Below are 16,290 nucleotides of genomic sequence, written 5' to 3' on the forward strand. Positions count from 1 at the left end.
CATTTTTATATCGAAACACTATAAAAAGCAGTAATATAGTAGAACTCGTATCAGGTGAACTATTGGCTTGGGCTAGTGGACTGAAAAAGGTTCACCTGATATTAGCTCCACTATATTAGTTTGATGTTATTGATGGTTCCTTCGAACAGACAGCAAATAGGAAATTTACTTCAAAATTAGCCCTTCGCTGCGACCCATGGCTCGATTTTCCATACGAGTTATGAAAAACGAATGTAGTAACGTACTGAATAGGCACTAAATACTTGTGTAGTTAGTATAGTCAGCTTTGTCGGCATCAGAAACCACTGGACATTTTAAAATCATCCATTTCCTTAATTCACATATTCAAATGCTCTGGCAAATTTTGCGACCGACTATAGTATACAAGAATTGTAAAGTGTTATCTGCGAAAGAAGTATAATTTGTCGCTCACAAATGAATAATTAATAAATGCAAAAGACAGCACATTACCATTTGTCGACTTTATGAAAGCTATTGTTTTTTCACACGTCGAGTGCCGTCTCGACAAGCGTTTGTTATTCGTAACTTACCACACAGCACCTCAAATACCAGTTTAAGTTAGATCTCTGCTTATTTATCGTTAACATTAATATCGAGATCGAGTTATACCAGTGTTAACAGAGGGGATGTATTATATTGTGAACTAGGTAACGGCAGTCCGGCATCATGAATAATGTAGGGGTGAGTAAGAACTGTGCCGTGGTACTACTGATACAGCCTGTAAAAATACCTAACAAAGTTCTTATTTGATGATATGCTTCCATATTCTGGGATTGCTAGAAATGTTGGAGGGTTAGAAATTGAAGATTTTGAAGGCTTTTTGCACTTTTTGGCGGTAAACCGGCAAAGCAACTCTTAAGAACAATGTGTGATGTGTGATGCAGGGCATGTAAATATTTATCCTAAAACAATATGGTTTACCTTGTTCATAAAGAAGCGCTTCTGGCCGTCAGTATCTGCAACAACAAGAAATATAATCAAAAACAACGTATAAGAATAAGACACAATAAAAGGATTGTGTAATCCGCCAGGATACGGAATTAAGGATTCATTAAAGGGCCGACCCAGACTGGCCTCCCGGGATTATAAATTAAATATTACACGGCTCACGATACCTACATGCTTGTAATGTGTGCTATCGAATGGATCCTAAATAAATAACTGCTTTGTGTAAGTTAATTGCGTGGATTACAATTCATGAACTTAATTAAGAGCTTTTGTTTTATAAAAAAATAAATGCCAAGTAAGTAGGTATAGTATAAGGTTACTACCTTTACACAACACAACTACTGGTCACTAGTGTTGAGGTGGGTGAAGATACTATATAATGTTGTCCGATTTTTTAAGCAATGTTACCAGGTAAAGTCGCGATGGCAAAACTTGGCAGTAACAGTACATAAATCTTATAAACTTTTCTTTCTAGGTATAATGCTAAATAACTTAAGAAAAAGGCGATATAATTATCTCTGATTATGTTCCACTGGGAGCGACCCTTTGCCAATTGTTGGTTAAATGAGTCTTTCTCGGAATAGGAATTTTCTGTTTAATACATTCATCGTTTACGTTTTAATTTGTGCTCCACACTTAAAATAACTAGCCAAAAGAACAGTGTAGATACAAAGTACCTACAAATTATTCCAACTCTTATTAAAAATGGCAACACTAAAGTTTTGTATTTAAATAATATTATAATTAACATTCACCCCAGGCCCTGTTTGAACATAATGTACAGAGGTTAATTCCTTAATTAACGTCTGGTCTGGGTCCATCAAAATAGGTTTCTTATTTTAATTTTAAAAAGCATCCCTGTTCTGATGTAAAGGAATTCGCCTTTTAATGATGAAAAAAATTGCTGTAAGTACCTATATAAATAGAGAGATTGAATAAATTAATAGTAAAAAGTCGATGCTTTAGGAAACGTTATACTGATACAATTTAAAAATATATTAATATTTATGATATTATGATTAGTAAAATTTAATTACAAAAAAAAAATGTTTACTTTAATATAATAAGAAGGAATAACTAAAATACCAAGAATAAAAAGCTGCCCTTATTCTTATACATTAATCAATAAAAATATATTTTTAATAACTTTATATTTATAGAGATAAACTTAACAAAATGACAGTAGCAGATCACCCCTCGCCTTTATATTTAATGTAAGTACCTAACAGTAAAAAAATAACTGCTTCGTCTACAAAATATTTAGATTGCAATAGAAGGTCTTAAAGGGCCACAAGCGACATTTATTTTGCGATTCATTTTATCTGCAGTCTTCGTTACGCGATATGATTATTAAGGCAACTCACGCCCAAATCAGTAAAGTGCTAGTCGATTATTATAAATTTAAATGCATTCAGTGGAGCAATTAGTGGAGCATCTGTGCAGATGGGGCTCGCCATCGTTTGTCACTGTCTCCCGACATTACGCCATTAGTGATTGCTGAACAAAGATTGTCATTAACTGATTGATTCTGATTTGATTTTCAAAGATTTTACCGGGACGCACGCATGATTTTATTTACGTTCAAAAATTATTCCTAGCAGTGTTTTTCATTTTGTTTGTGAGCAAGACTATCACAAGAGAAAGCAAGAGTGTCAGGACAATACCGATTAAAAACGTATAGGTAATTATTGTAATTAAATTAAGGCCCTCAGCACACGAAGCGTAAGCATATCGTAATATGCGCGTAGAACGAGAGCGCTACGAGCACGAACTATACACCTTCATACTTTATACTACAAACAAGTGTATATACATCAAACAAGTCCGCACACAAAGCATCGTCGTAGCATAGCGTATTTCTGCCGTCATTACGGCAGGCATATCGTAATACAGGCGTAAAAAACATAACTTCTTAACTAATGAAAATAAAAAAAAACATCTTCATCTGACGAGAAAGTAAGATCGTCGATACATCCACCGAAAACATCTGACGAAAGCGACGCCATGATTCCAACGAATGAGATTTCACTTATAAAACGATTACGCTTAGGCGACGTGGCCAGAACTACGCGTCGTGTACTCGTAATATTATTACGCTCAGGCTCCGTATGCTGAGGACCTTACTTAGCCTGAAAAATTGTAGTGTTGTGGTTGTTTTCCATATCACATTTTTTTCCTTTCTAGGAAGGAATCGTCTCACTTAAATAAAGGCTTACAAGTAACATTTTGTTTTAAATATATTGACATTAAAAAAATAAGGATTTCACAGTCACTATACCGAATAAGTTTACATTTATGATACGGACTTACTAAATAAGATAAGTACTTTTTCCTACACACATCATAAACCTTCTATGATACCTTAAAAATCCGTAAATAATGGCCAAAATTACGATAAACTATTTTATTACAATAAATTTCTTATCTGTGAAAATGTTGTAATTGCTTCATTACATCAAAATCGATTTAGTAATGACATTCAAATTTCGAATATCTCTAAAAACGGTAATTCGATTTGACCTTTACTCTAATATCAGTCGTGAAGCCTTTTTGTTCGAAATGAAATGTCAATTGCATAAAATTTTGACAAATCTTGCATGTTAGTTTGTATCGAACGACACGGAAATAGGCCCCCGACTCTAGTATGTCTCTGAATTAAAAAAAAAACTACGGATGCGTGACATGCGTAAAAAAAGATAGCAACGATGCCCCAATGTTGGCTGTAATTTGGGTTAGTGAATATATCATAGAATGTTTATAATATGTCTCTATCTTTTTTGATTAAAAGCTTTGTATTATGTTTTATTAGTTAAAACCTTTTTGACAGAACTTATGACCCAACTAAGTAATTAGATAATAAAACACTCGTGTGGCACTTTTAAGAGACTCGCTTCATTCGCTCTCGTATTTTAATGCCTTTCTTTATGCAGCAGTCAGATAAACTGCTATTTAAATACAGACATCATTATTAATAACGTAGAAGACACAGACGTTTATTTTCCCATTACATTGTATAACGAAACGACATCTTTACGTATCACGGAACATCTCCGTAAAATATAGCGGCGCAACTCGACTATTTGTCTCGTAAAAATTTTGTTACTTCCACCGACACGTTTCCCCTTTTATGGTGCTTTGTCTCTGTCCTGCATTTCCTGTCCACAATTCAGTCTTTTACGTAAAATATTTTCAAGTAGATATTTAAAAGAGATTTTAACAAATAGCTAGTTAAAAGGAAGTTTAATAACCCATTTACGTAAAAGTAAAAGAAACATCAAAAAAGTTACTTGACTTACATTAAATATACATATCTAACACATAATGTACGCCACAGTTACAAAGGTTAACTGGAAGAGATCCCTTAAAGGGATTAGAAATTCGCCTTTGTACAAATGATGTGTGATTTTTCCTGTTTTGTGTTTTTTTGTTCAATAAAGTGTTACTATTACTAGAAATACATAGATAAGGTATACTATTTAAAATAATCAAACGACACCTTATACGAAGTCTACCAAGCCAACACCTGCAAATATTATGTATTTTTTTCATACACTTGTAAAGTAATTACCGTCTTCTTAATCACTACAGTAAAATTAACCAAATAAATACCGACTGGTACAAGTACTGTTAATTAATAAGCCGAAACGTCGCGTCTGAATTCGTTGGTAAATAGGTACTTGCTCGAGACCAGGCCAGGAGCCGGGATCCAGTAACTTGCATATTTTAATGACTTTATCTACTATTTCGGGCCATAATCACCGAGTCGCGTCGTTTGTAAGTGTACAGGGGACATACAGCCGTTACCAATGAGGCAGAAAACTAGTTTTAGTTATGCTACAGTATTTACATAAGGTTTATTATGTATTATTTAATTACATAACATTTTATCTTTGCTAGGTTACTATTATCTCCCTTGACATTTATTTCTAAAAATATATGGTAATCTTTAGAAGCAAAAGTAGCTAGGTGAGGTGTAACAAAATAATCTACACAAGGTCTTATTACTTCCTTATAATTTATTTTGTGTAGTGTTAGTTGTCAGTGCGTGCTGGATTTTAACACCCGAGCAGCTACTTCTGCTGCTCTATGCACTGTGTTATATATCATATAAAAACATTATCAGCTCAAACTAATCTCATAATTTTAGAAATCCGATCAGTGTAAAGTTGTGAATGTATATTTTGTGGCACGGATAGGGGCGTAAGCGGTAACCGCATGGCGACGTGCTGTTGGAACTGGCTCGAAACGCGCTACGTGACTCGATGCGGGCTTGACCACATCTCTGCACTTAGATGAGAGTTAAATATAGTTGCGGGAATCGATGCAATTACTAGAGATGAAACAGTCGACGCAATTATAATCCATTGAAGATCGATATCTTACTCGATTTGAGAACGCAAATAAAGCAAAATCTAAGTTATATCTGGTCATTGAGGATTATCAAAAGTGGATACCCATTATTTTTCATTTCTTATGCTCTGAAAGTGGATCATTGTTGTTCTATGAAGTTTGCAGAAAGTGATTTGTTTCTGCACTAGAGGATTATACATTCCAAGTACGTTTATTTTATTTTATTTGTTACAATAAGCTATTAAAATTTGGTTTTAATGGATTTGTTAAACAATATCCATTCTGAGATTTGACTCTCCATTCAATAAATAATGCTACTTTTACATAAATTGTTAATTGAAAGTAGAAGAAAGAAGTAAGGTACCTAAGTTTATACTTAATCATGTTTCTTATAATACACATGTATTTTACTTTCCTCGTATTCAAAATGAAAAGTAGAGTGTTTAGCTTGGGTGAAAGGCACCATTTCAGTCTCAGACTATTGGCGCTCTCACTGCATTCGAGCGCCAAACTACCTCAACAGGAATGAGTGCCTTTCATCCCTTGGTTAACAATCTACTATTGCGGTTAGAGAGCACATTAAACCTGCCGCTGCCGCTGACTGTAACCATACGTATCTTTTTGCTGTGAAGTTGCTCATCACTGCTTACCAAATTCAAAGTGTTTTTGCTTACGGTACTTCCGAAAAATTTCTTAAAATTGTCCCCGGGGCCGTGTGTATCGTTGTTATCAAAGCCGTGCAGATACCGTGCAGTCCCCCGAACGATATTTCATCCTCGAATGTACCCGCGTAATGAAGGTCGGGGTGTTACTTCCACAGCTTATGGGACACGTGCGCCGCCTTATTTAAGGTAAGGAAATTAGACTATTCAGCCTTATTTATCACAATATACTTACGTGTCACGTTAAAAAGTCATTTTACATTCTGTTAGATAAAATTTGTAAGAACACGCCTGTTGAAGAAATTGTTTATTGTCCAGCAGCAGGTCGGTGGCATTTAAAGTATCGCGATTGGGCGATTATAGGTTGAACTATAATGACTTAGATAAAAATGATATAATACACTGTATTATATAGTTCTCAACGATTTCGATATTTTAACAAAAAATATATATCAATAGCATAGAATTTGGTATATAACTAAAAATAAACGCCAATACTTAAAGCACTAATGGTAAAACTTAAGACTAATTGACTAAAGCCAATAAAAATCGTAAAATATAACAATTAACTACAATACAAATTCGGAAAAACTTAGTATTCGGAATAACGTATTATTAGATTGTCCAATTAGAAATGAAATAACGAACAAAGAACAAAAAAAAAACCGTTTTCGTTCCCATACTGAAAATTCCGGTTTCCGATCACTGCGTGTATTAGACTAAGTTAAGTGACTATTAATTTATTTTTATCACGACAATTACAATCCGTACTCTCCATCGACTACCCAGGATGCCTAGCCAACATATTAGTGCGACAGAGAGACATTAGCGTATCGTTCGCTACGGAGCTAACAATTGGCATCTTGGCTAGGCACCCAGTTCGGACAACATAAAGACTAGATTAAACGCGCGAACTTCTAAAGTAATTCTCCATGTCCGTCGAAGTAGCTAAACTAATCCGACAAACCCGAGGAAACCGTATATCCGCAGAAGGCTCCAGTTTACTTCGTTACTCTAATTAACTCCATAAACAAAGCGTTATCTCAGACAACCTCATGTAAATTACTCTCAGCACTGCTTTCGGATTCTATTTTCATACCGTGATAGATATAACCTTGCTACATAACATGTATTTAGTTATAGGAAATTATATAATACAATTCTATCCTTTTGAGAATGTCTAGTTCATAACTCGATGCGCTCAATGAAACTATCTTCTATAATAAATTTCGCCGCATATTATACCTACATTAATTATAAAGTTGACAAGTATACTGAAGTGAACTTATTTATAATGTTACAACTTCTGGTGTATCATTTGTCCGAGAATGTATCTCGTTGACTGCGAAAGTAACGCTATATTTGACCAAATAGTCCCAAGGAAGGTCCTGTCATTAACCCAATAAACGTAACATTAAGTCAGATTAGTCCGTTTTATCGCCCCTTGCTATCGATCCATGTCCAAGGGATCGCATGCAGTGTGAATACAAATTTTATTGCAAAATGCATTTTCCTTTTTTCGCCGACTTTACGACTGTAATCTTGCCTTCGACCGTAAAACGGGAATGAAATTGGACCGAATTAAATTGGTAGCACGGTTTTATTTTTATTGTATGTTAACTTGTAATACACGCATTTAACGTCTTAATTAGTTGAATAGGATAGCCACATACTAGTGCATACAGAGCTTAATCTTACTCGTATACCTATTCGTATATCATTTCTTGAATTGTACTCGTAACTATTTATTTACCACCTACCGCTAAATACTTACGCCAAAATAAAATCACATTACTTGCTGAATAAGAAAAGGTTATGTTATTTGGATTAGAAAGTTTAACAAGACCAAAGGAAAAATCAAAAACCTTAATATAGTTAATTGTTTATTACCGTTTCATTCGGTTCAGACGATAAACACTAATCACCTAAGATTTTTCATTAATTTTAAGTAGGCTAGCAACCAACACATTTGATCTTTCGTTCCATTCGGGTCGCAGCCTAGGTGTATGTGTATTTGCTCATTATATCTTCAATAAAAATATTTTACTATCAAGCCGTAGCAAAGCAACTTTATCATGCAAATAGCCATATTATACCTTTACTTAATTATGGTTAGATAATGATTTCATATTCGTGTGCGCTATATTCAGTCAAGATTTCGATCGTCATTTTCCAGGTATTCCACGGAATGTAATTTACGAGCTGGTTTTAGTTGCTGTTTGTAACTATAATCGTTAAATTAAACGTCTAGACAATATCGATTCTCGAATGTGCCTTGCTTTATCAATTGAAATGTAGGTACCTATATCAGGTTATTGTAAGCATTTAATTTATTTATGAGATTTTATAGAGACATGAATTAATAAAAATAGTGCTTGAACATGAAGTAAGCGATGATTGCAAAATGATTTATGTATACGTACGATTTAATCGAATAGCTGGCTAACTCGTAGGTACCTATAACAGTCCTAGTCCCTTTGAAAAATTACATTATGACTAAGTTAATTCAATCTCAGGATGCTCTTTATACCTGATGTAGCCATGATTCTGTACTTTTATATGCACATTCAAACACATTTTTAAGTACCTTCATAAACAAAGTATCAACGTTTAAGTAAAAACTGGTACAATATCACCAGGGGAGAGTCCCCTATATTGTATTGAAAGAAGTTAGTAAGCTCATACTAGAATATATATGTATACACGAACTAGTTGGTCTACACGTGGATGTGTTAATTAAACTTGTTCAGCCGAACAAAATCCGTCAATTAAAACTGCGAAAACTAACGTGAGATACAGAGTTGTTGGGCTTGTGAAGTCGGTAACTTGGAAACGAAACGAGTCGACAACTTGGGACTCTATTCACACGTCATTCTACTTGCCTGTCGCGGGCTCTTCACTAAAATAATTTGACCTCTAGTCTCGTAGCGTTATTTTACAACTATTTACAGGACTGTCCACAACTTGCCGGTAGAAAATTCTGGCAGATTTCAGCCACGCATAGAGAGATGATAGCCCCGAAAAGTTGATAGTAGTTTGTGTATACTAAGGGCAAGCGATATTCAACTAGGACTTCCGTGAGACACAGACATATTAAATACATTGAATGGGTCACTCACGTATTCTAAGTCGAAGGCTGTTCGATATGTTTCACTTCATAAGCAGGAGCTTCAACAGGAGTACCGATGCAAACTGCGGACCCGGCGAGCTCTCTGCGACAGGTTGCTTGGCGCGAACGACGACAATCTTCGACTTAAAATACGGGAAAGACTCGTTTTTTTTTAAAGAACTCATCTCATCTTCCTTGGATTTTGTGGAACGATGACAGACGATGATGAATAATTTCGTGAAAAGTTTCGACATGACGTAGTTCAGATTACTTAAGCACACCGTTATTCTGTCACGCAAGAAATAAACTAAGAACTATTTTATTTGGAACTACTAAAAATGCAAACAATTAGACTTTTCTCAAAATACATACATCAGATATAATGTCAAATCTAAGTATAAAAAATAAACGATAACAATTGTATCCAAACGGCAGTCACTGTTGAACTGGTCTGTACAAGAGGTAGTAGCGATATTTTTGCGAATTCAACGCAGGTAGTTGGTAAGTTTGCCATAGCGTTCTCCCTACTCATTAACCTAAACGCTTTATGCATGTGTTACTAAAACTTTGTAATTTATCGTGAAAGGAAACTTTGCAGATTTATTATACACTGGTGATAAATCTGTGGAGTATTACTGTCATTAAAGTTAATTTATTGACTATTATGGTACCAACGGGTACCTTTTTGACCCCTCTTTATTGGATATTAAGTATGTCAGGTATTTATTGGTGTAGTGAAACGGGAATTAAAACAACAACAGGAACATTAAATTTTGTCTAAGAAGAAAACTATAGAATTTTATTTCATGTTGTAGGTATGTCGAATTTTTACATAATGAGATTTCTCTTGTGCCTTCTTCACAGAAAGAGAGAGATTTCTTTTAGAGAAATTAGACAAACTAAAATTCATTTGACACGTTTCTTAGAAATATAATTTATGTAATTCATAACATTTATTGAACGAATATGAATTTCAGAATCAGTTATAAGTGTTTAGGTTATTTACTTTTTTTTATACAACATAATTTATGATATGTAGTACTTATAGAACATTGAAAATATACCGTATTAACTAGAAGTTTATATTAGCTAAACCCATTCTGTCTATTGTTATGGTATCTAAATAAGTGGCGGGGCGTCCATAGAACTTGATTTCCACCGGCTTGCCTAATTTAAAACAATACAAAATGAAAATCAAGTATATTTTGAAGAATAAAAGGACTAAATCAGGCTCTGCTTCATTACAACATATTTGACGTCCGGCCTTTCAGTAGGTATGTATAGTTGTATACATAATACATATTCTAAGTGTCTGTCCCGTTGTGTATTCTCAACTTTATATTACTATTCTGGAATCCAGTAAAGTGCAATTGTAACGTTGTCTGCCCAGACGAAGACATTTTGGCCGTCCGCCCGGCCGCCTAACGCTTATTGTGGTTCGAACATATCGCAGCTCAGAAAAGCAATTCAAAAACTATCCTGCGCTGCGCCATAGATATATAAACCAGAATAATTCTCACCCAAGCCTAATTTATTCATATGATGTATAGGTTAATTCATAAGAGATATGTACCTACTGAATTGTAAAAATTTTCATATAAAATCCTCGTCTGCTTTCGTAAATCGACCGTGTGTCTGTACCGTGTACCTTCTGCAACGGCAGTAACATTGTTTTCATGTACGCCAATTATTGTTACGTAGGTGTCCACCTTACGTTATATATAATTGTTAGTGTAAAAGAGGAAGGTCTTATATAGTTTTCACACATATAAATATAAAAATCATGCTAGCTATTCTGATGTATGTTTGTATGTGAGTTCTATTTAGGTATATCAGCATCGTGGCATAGTAATTCCAAATCTAAGGGTCAAATCATACTAGGATATAGCTCGCAGCCGCGGCAAGCTGATTTCGAATAGGCAAAAAGCGCACCGTGTTAGCACCGGCTTTACATATAAACGCCCGTACATCGTTTTGGAATCTAGACGGCTAGATGCGATGTCAGCAACGACCTTTTGCAGTTGGATATTAAACTGGGGAAGTACTCGTATATTCTAAATGTATTAGGTATGTTGAACCGACAAAGTATAGCTCTGTCATCAAACATTTACAAAATTTCATTTTATTTCATTATGATAAAAGAGCAACAAAAAGGGTTTAGGTGTAGTCGATAATTTAGACATCGACATTTGATCGACATATAATTTTCTAAATTGGCTTAGTAGTTTTGACGCTAGTGAACCAGGCAGCTAAAATCATAACCCATTTGGCTTGCTGTAGTAAAACCACCCTTCATAAATTTAATTAAAACCTTATTTGTTACAACAACAATAACAAATAAATAATACGATGAATTTAAATGAATCATAACTCCAAAGTCAATGCAAATTGGCATTAGGCTTTACGACCAAGATAATTTCCTGGATTTAAATTTCTTTTTATTAAGTTCATGGGGCCTTCGTCATAAAACTTTTATTTATTTTTGCACCTTATTCTGTCGTAATAAGAAGACTATGTATACAAACTTTTTCATTCCGTTCCGTCATAAAGGTCAATTGTCTTTGCCATTTATACCGAGTTTTTCTTTCTTCTTCTTCTTCTTCCTTGCCACTTCCCATTATTTGGGGTTGGCTCTCCTCGTTCTAAGGCGCCAGGACGGTCTGTCCTGGGTTGTCGCATCTGTAAGTTGGGCTCGCTCCAGGTCGCGGGTTATAGTAACCAGCCAGGTGGTTTTGGGTCTTCCACTGCCTTTTCTGGTGCATGGTATTTTCAGCGCCTTCTTGACCACGTGATCTTCGGAACGTCTCATTATGTGGCCATACCATCTAAGTCGGCTTTCGGTGATCTTATCTGTGATGGGCGCAATTTTGTAACTCCCCCTGATATATTCTTTTCGTATTTTATCGAGTCTTGTTACGCCTGCTGCCCATCTCAGCATTTCATCTCTGCAACATGGACTTTGTTTTCGTGCACCTTTTTAATAGCCCAGCATTCAGTCCCGTACATTAATGCAGGTCTGACAGCTGATTTATAAACTTTCCCTTTTACCCGAATCGGCATCCTAGTGTCGCAAAGAACTCCCATTAGGGACCTCCATCTTTGCACGGCAGCATTCACTCTATGGTTTACATCAGTTTCGATATTAGCATCAGCTGTCAGCATTGCTCCCAAGTACTTAAACTGAGTGACTTGCATTCTAGGTGTTCAGTTTTAGTTCTGCTGATGCGAAGACCGCTGGTTTCGAAGACATGTCTCCAGCGTTCGAGACTGATTTGTAGCTGTTGTGCACTGCTGTTAATAAGGACAATATCATTGGCATATAATATGCACCAGGGCAAGGGGGACTGGATGTCTCTGGTAAGATAGTCCATAACTATGTTGAAAAGTAGAGGGCTCAGGGCGGAACCTTGATGGACGCCGACTTTGACTTCGTAGGTTTTGCTTTCTCCTGCCAAGCTTCATACTTTCGTACCACTCCGAATGTACATGTCCTGAAGAAGAGAATATACCGAGTTTTTTCTTTGGGATCATCCATTAATTACATCACACGATTTTCTAGGTTTTTTGACCCCACCCCCCCTTCCTTGTCACACATGGTCACATCCCTATCAAAACCCCTCCCCCCTAGTGTGAAGTCTCATTTTTGGCAATTTTGTTTTCAACGAAATCGGCAAATAGAATTAATATTTTATCAAAATATTTTTGATTAAAGAAATATTAGAGATTTTATAACCGAAAACTGATTAGGAAGGAAAACTTTTTTTTTTTTTTTTTAATAGCCTACATTGTGTCCCACTGCTGGGCAAAGGCCTCCCCTGTTTTCCGCCACTCGTCACGGCTTTGTGCATGCTCCCGCCAGTCGCTACGAAATGAGTCCAGGTCGTCTCGCCATCTCGTTTTTGGCCTTCCTCTGCCTCGGGTGATCTGTGGTGTCCATTCGGTCGCTATTTTGGTCCATCTGTCCGGGTGCATCCTACAGATGTGCCCCGCCCAATCCCATTTGAGCTTGGCGGCCTTCACACCCACATCTGCGATACCTGTTTTGGAGCGCAGCTCTGTGTTCCTTATCCGATCGATTCTACGGACTCCAAGTATGCTCCGCTCCATTGCTCGCTGGCAAATCTTGAGTCGGGACTTTTGAGCTTCTGTTAATGACCAAGTTTGGGCGCCGTAGGTTAAGATAGGCAGGATACACGTGTCGAAAAGTTTGCGTTTTAGTGTTAGTGGAAGGTTGCCCTTCATTAACGCCTTCATGGACCAGAAGCTCTTCCAGGTGTTTTCGATGCGTCGATCGACTTCCTTGGACTGCCTGTTATCGAAGGATGCTATCTGGCCCAGATAGGTGTATTCATCAACATATTGTATATCCTGCCCATCTACCGTGACCCCACGTTTCGCGCCATTGGTCATTAACTTGGTTTTTGTCCTGTTCATTTCGAGTCCGACTTCAAGACTTGCCGTGCTAAGGTCTTGTAGCATTTCTTTTAGATGGGGTGCAGTGTGGGAGAATAAGACAATGTCGTCGGCGAAACGCAGGTTTGTCAACCTTTTTTCGCCGAGGAAAACTTAAACGATTAAAAACAATATTGTTCCAATAACTTCTTATTTTACTGAGCAGCAAAAATCTTTAAATAAATCTTTGATTACTGATGCTTAAATTAAAGTGACGTCACAAAGTTTGTGACTCTCGCCTCCCCCTTGTCACAACATGTTACATTTTCTTGACCCTCTCCCTCCCCCTAAACGTGTGATGTAATTAATGGATGACCCCTTTGATGATGTGATACCGTGTGAGTATTTATTTCAATTTAAACATCGAGTTGGAACAGTGCAAAATGTGACTGCTACATAATAAACGGCATTAAAATATGAGTGTGGGTTTAAGGTGGGTTTATAAAAGGATCACACGAGTATTTTAAAGCCTAATTATGAACAGTTACACACACTGCTTTATCTACATCAATATCATAAGCTTCAAAGTAATTTTATACTTACAAACTAATTTAAAGTCAAAATGGCGGTAATGCAAACTTTTTCGCGCATGTCACGCATCTATTGTTTTTTTTCGTGTTTCTTCCGTTTTTATTTCTATGTACAATAAAGTATATACATAAGTACATATATAATTGCGAATAAAACTTCATCTAGACTGATATTAGAATAGAGGTCAAATCATTTCTTTTTTAACAGTTTTGAATGATTCGCAGTTAGTTTCATTAGACTTAAATTGACCGGGATATAAACCGTGATTACCTTTTATATTGTTATGGAGCTCCCGATATTTCGACGCAGTTACATGCATCTTGTTCAGAAAGCGGGTGGGTGTCAAAGTTCTACTACTACCGAGCGCGGCCTACACAACTTTGTAAATATAAAAGGTAATCACGGTTTATATCCCGGTCAATTTAAGTAATTTCTTTTTTAACCGACTTCAAAAAAGGAGGATTCGACTGTTTTTTTTTTGTAGGTATGTATGTTACTCAATATCTCCGAGAATCGTGAACCGATTTTCAAATTTTTTTTTAATCGAACGGGTACAACCCCAGATGGTCCCGTTGGCACCAGGTCGGGGTCTGATGATGAGATCTTGGAGAAATCGAGGGAAGTCTTCAAATTTTATAGGTACATGTATGACGCCTTTGGTAATATTTTAAGTAGGTTTTATTTTTTGTTAAAAAGTTTCATTATTGTTACTCAGAGATGTTCTAAATTTGAATGTAATTAAGGTATCGGTTATCGCTAAAGTTAAAATTACGATGCACCTACAGATACAGGTTTGTTAATATAGGCCGTTAGTTTATCGTTTCCATATATATTACAGGGAGGTTATGATATAGATATAGATAAAATCTATTAACAGATTTTCAGCAAACAGGTTAGTTAAAGTCGTGGTTGAAAAACCGAAAGTAACGTCAATGAACATACGTGAAGCAACATCCGTAATAGCTTGATAAAAAGTTCCATAACTAGAGTTAGGTCGCAAGAAAACAGAATAGATATTCGAATAAAATATTACCAATTGTAATCCAATTTGTATGTGGCAGTAAGTTATCCGTGTAGGGGAATCGATTGGGCCCGAAAAGGTAGAACAGTATCTTTACATCGCCGGTCCCCGGTGGACAATGGGGCAGCGTTATTGCTGTTCGTGAGATATGGAGATTGCTTTATTTTTACGAAATTGTTTTAAGTTCTAGATATACATATTTTCATATATTTAGGGAGCATTTCTATAGGGATCCGTAGGTAGCTGAGTTTTGAGAGCTTTTGCTGCTCGTGACGGTACGGAACATTTAATACCTACTTCATTAAACATTGTATTTAGGATCCAAATTGTAAATAAGTTACGTAGGATCCTATACCCTCGGAAGGTATACCTACGATAAATTAACTACTCGACACATTTCGATATGAATGAGCGTACTATTGAAACTCACTGTGACAGATACATGCAGCATTTTAGGGTTTCGTACCCAAATGATAAAACGGAACCCTATTACTATGACTCCGCTGTCCGTATGTCTGTCTGTTCGTCTGTCACCAAGCTGTATCTCATGAATCGTGATAGCTAGACAGTTGAAATTTTCACAGGTGACGTACGTATTTCTATTGCCGCTATAAGAGCAAATACTCAAAAGTACGGAACCCTCGGTGAGCGAGTCCGACTCGCACTTGTCGGGTTTTCATTTTATTTTTACTATAAGTCCTACCTCACGCGTCGAATGGTGGCCCTATGAGAGTTCATTTTTATATAGATTGTAGACATTTTTTGGAATTTTAGCACATTAACTTATTTAGAAATGTAACATATAGTTATAAAAATACGGAGTGACATATTTTTTCCATTATTTATTAAAATAAGCCCACAAAGACACTTGAAGAAACTGTCATTGGGACTATTATTTGTCGCGAGAGGTATAATATAAACGCTAAATTGGTTATTTTCAGCTGTGTACTGCATTCTGTAAAACAAAATGCGGTTTATGTGTATAATCATATAATCAATATATTAATCGAGTAAGCGCACAAATTAACACAAAAAATTAGTTGTTCTGATGATTATATTATCTAATTTATAAGCACAGATAGAATGGAAAGGCATAATCTAATGAAACTGGAACAGGTAACAATAGACAATCACTGCAATAAACTTTGGCCGTAGCAATGGTTTAAACGTGGCGGTATTATTTGCTAAAGACAGCA

The 16,290-nt window shown here is 36.0% G+C and overlaps 1 protein-coding gene across 5 annotated transcripts in view; it reads right to left on the reverse strand.

Annotated features, from left to right (window-relative positions):
- Positions 1-16,290, reverse strand: part of LOC133519849 (protocadherin-like wing polarity protein stan) — a 219,077-nt gene that overhangs the window by 101,569 nt on the left and 101,218 nt on the right. For all 5 annotated transcript variants that reach the window (XM_061853985.1, XM_061853982.1, XM_061853983.1 and 2 more), the window contains exon 3: positions 943-977. The gene's annotated coding sequence lies outside the window, so the exon portion shown is untranslated. The remainder of the gene's footprint in view (positions 1-942; positions 978-16,290) is intronic.

Source organism: Cydia pomonella, chromosome 7 (assembly GCF_033807575.1).
Source record: "Cydia pomonella isolate Wapato2018A chromosome 7, ilCydPomo1, whole genome shotgun sequence".
In the NCBI taxonomy this organism is placed as follows: Eukaryota; Metazoa; Arthropoda; class Insecta; order Lepidoptera; family Tortricidae; genus Cydia; species Cydia pomonella.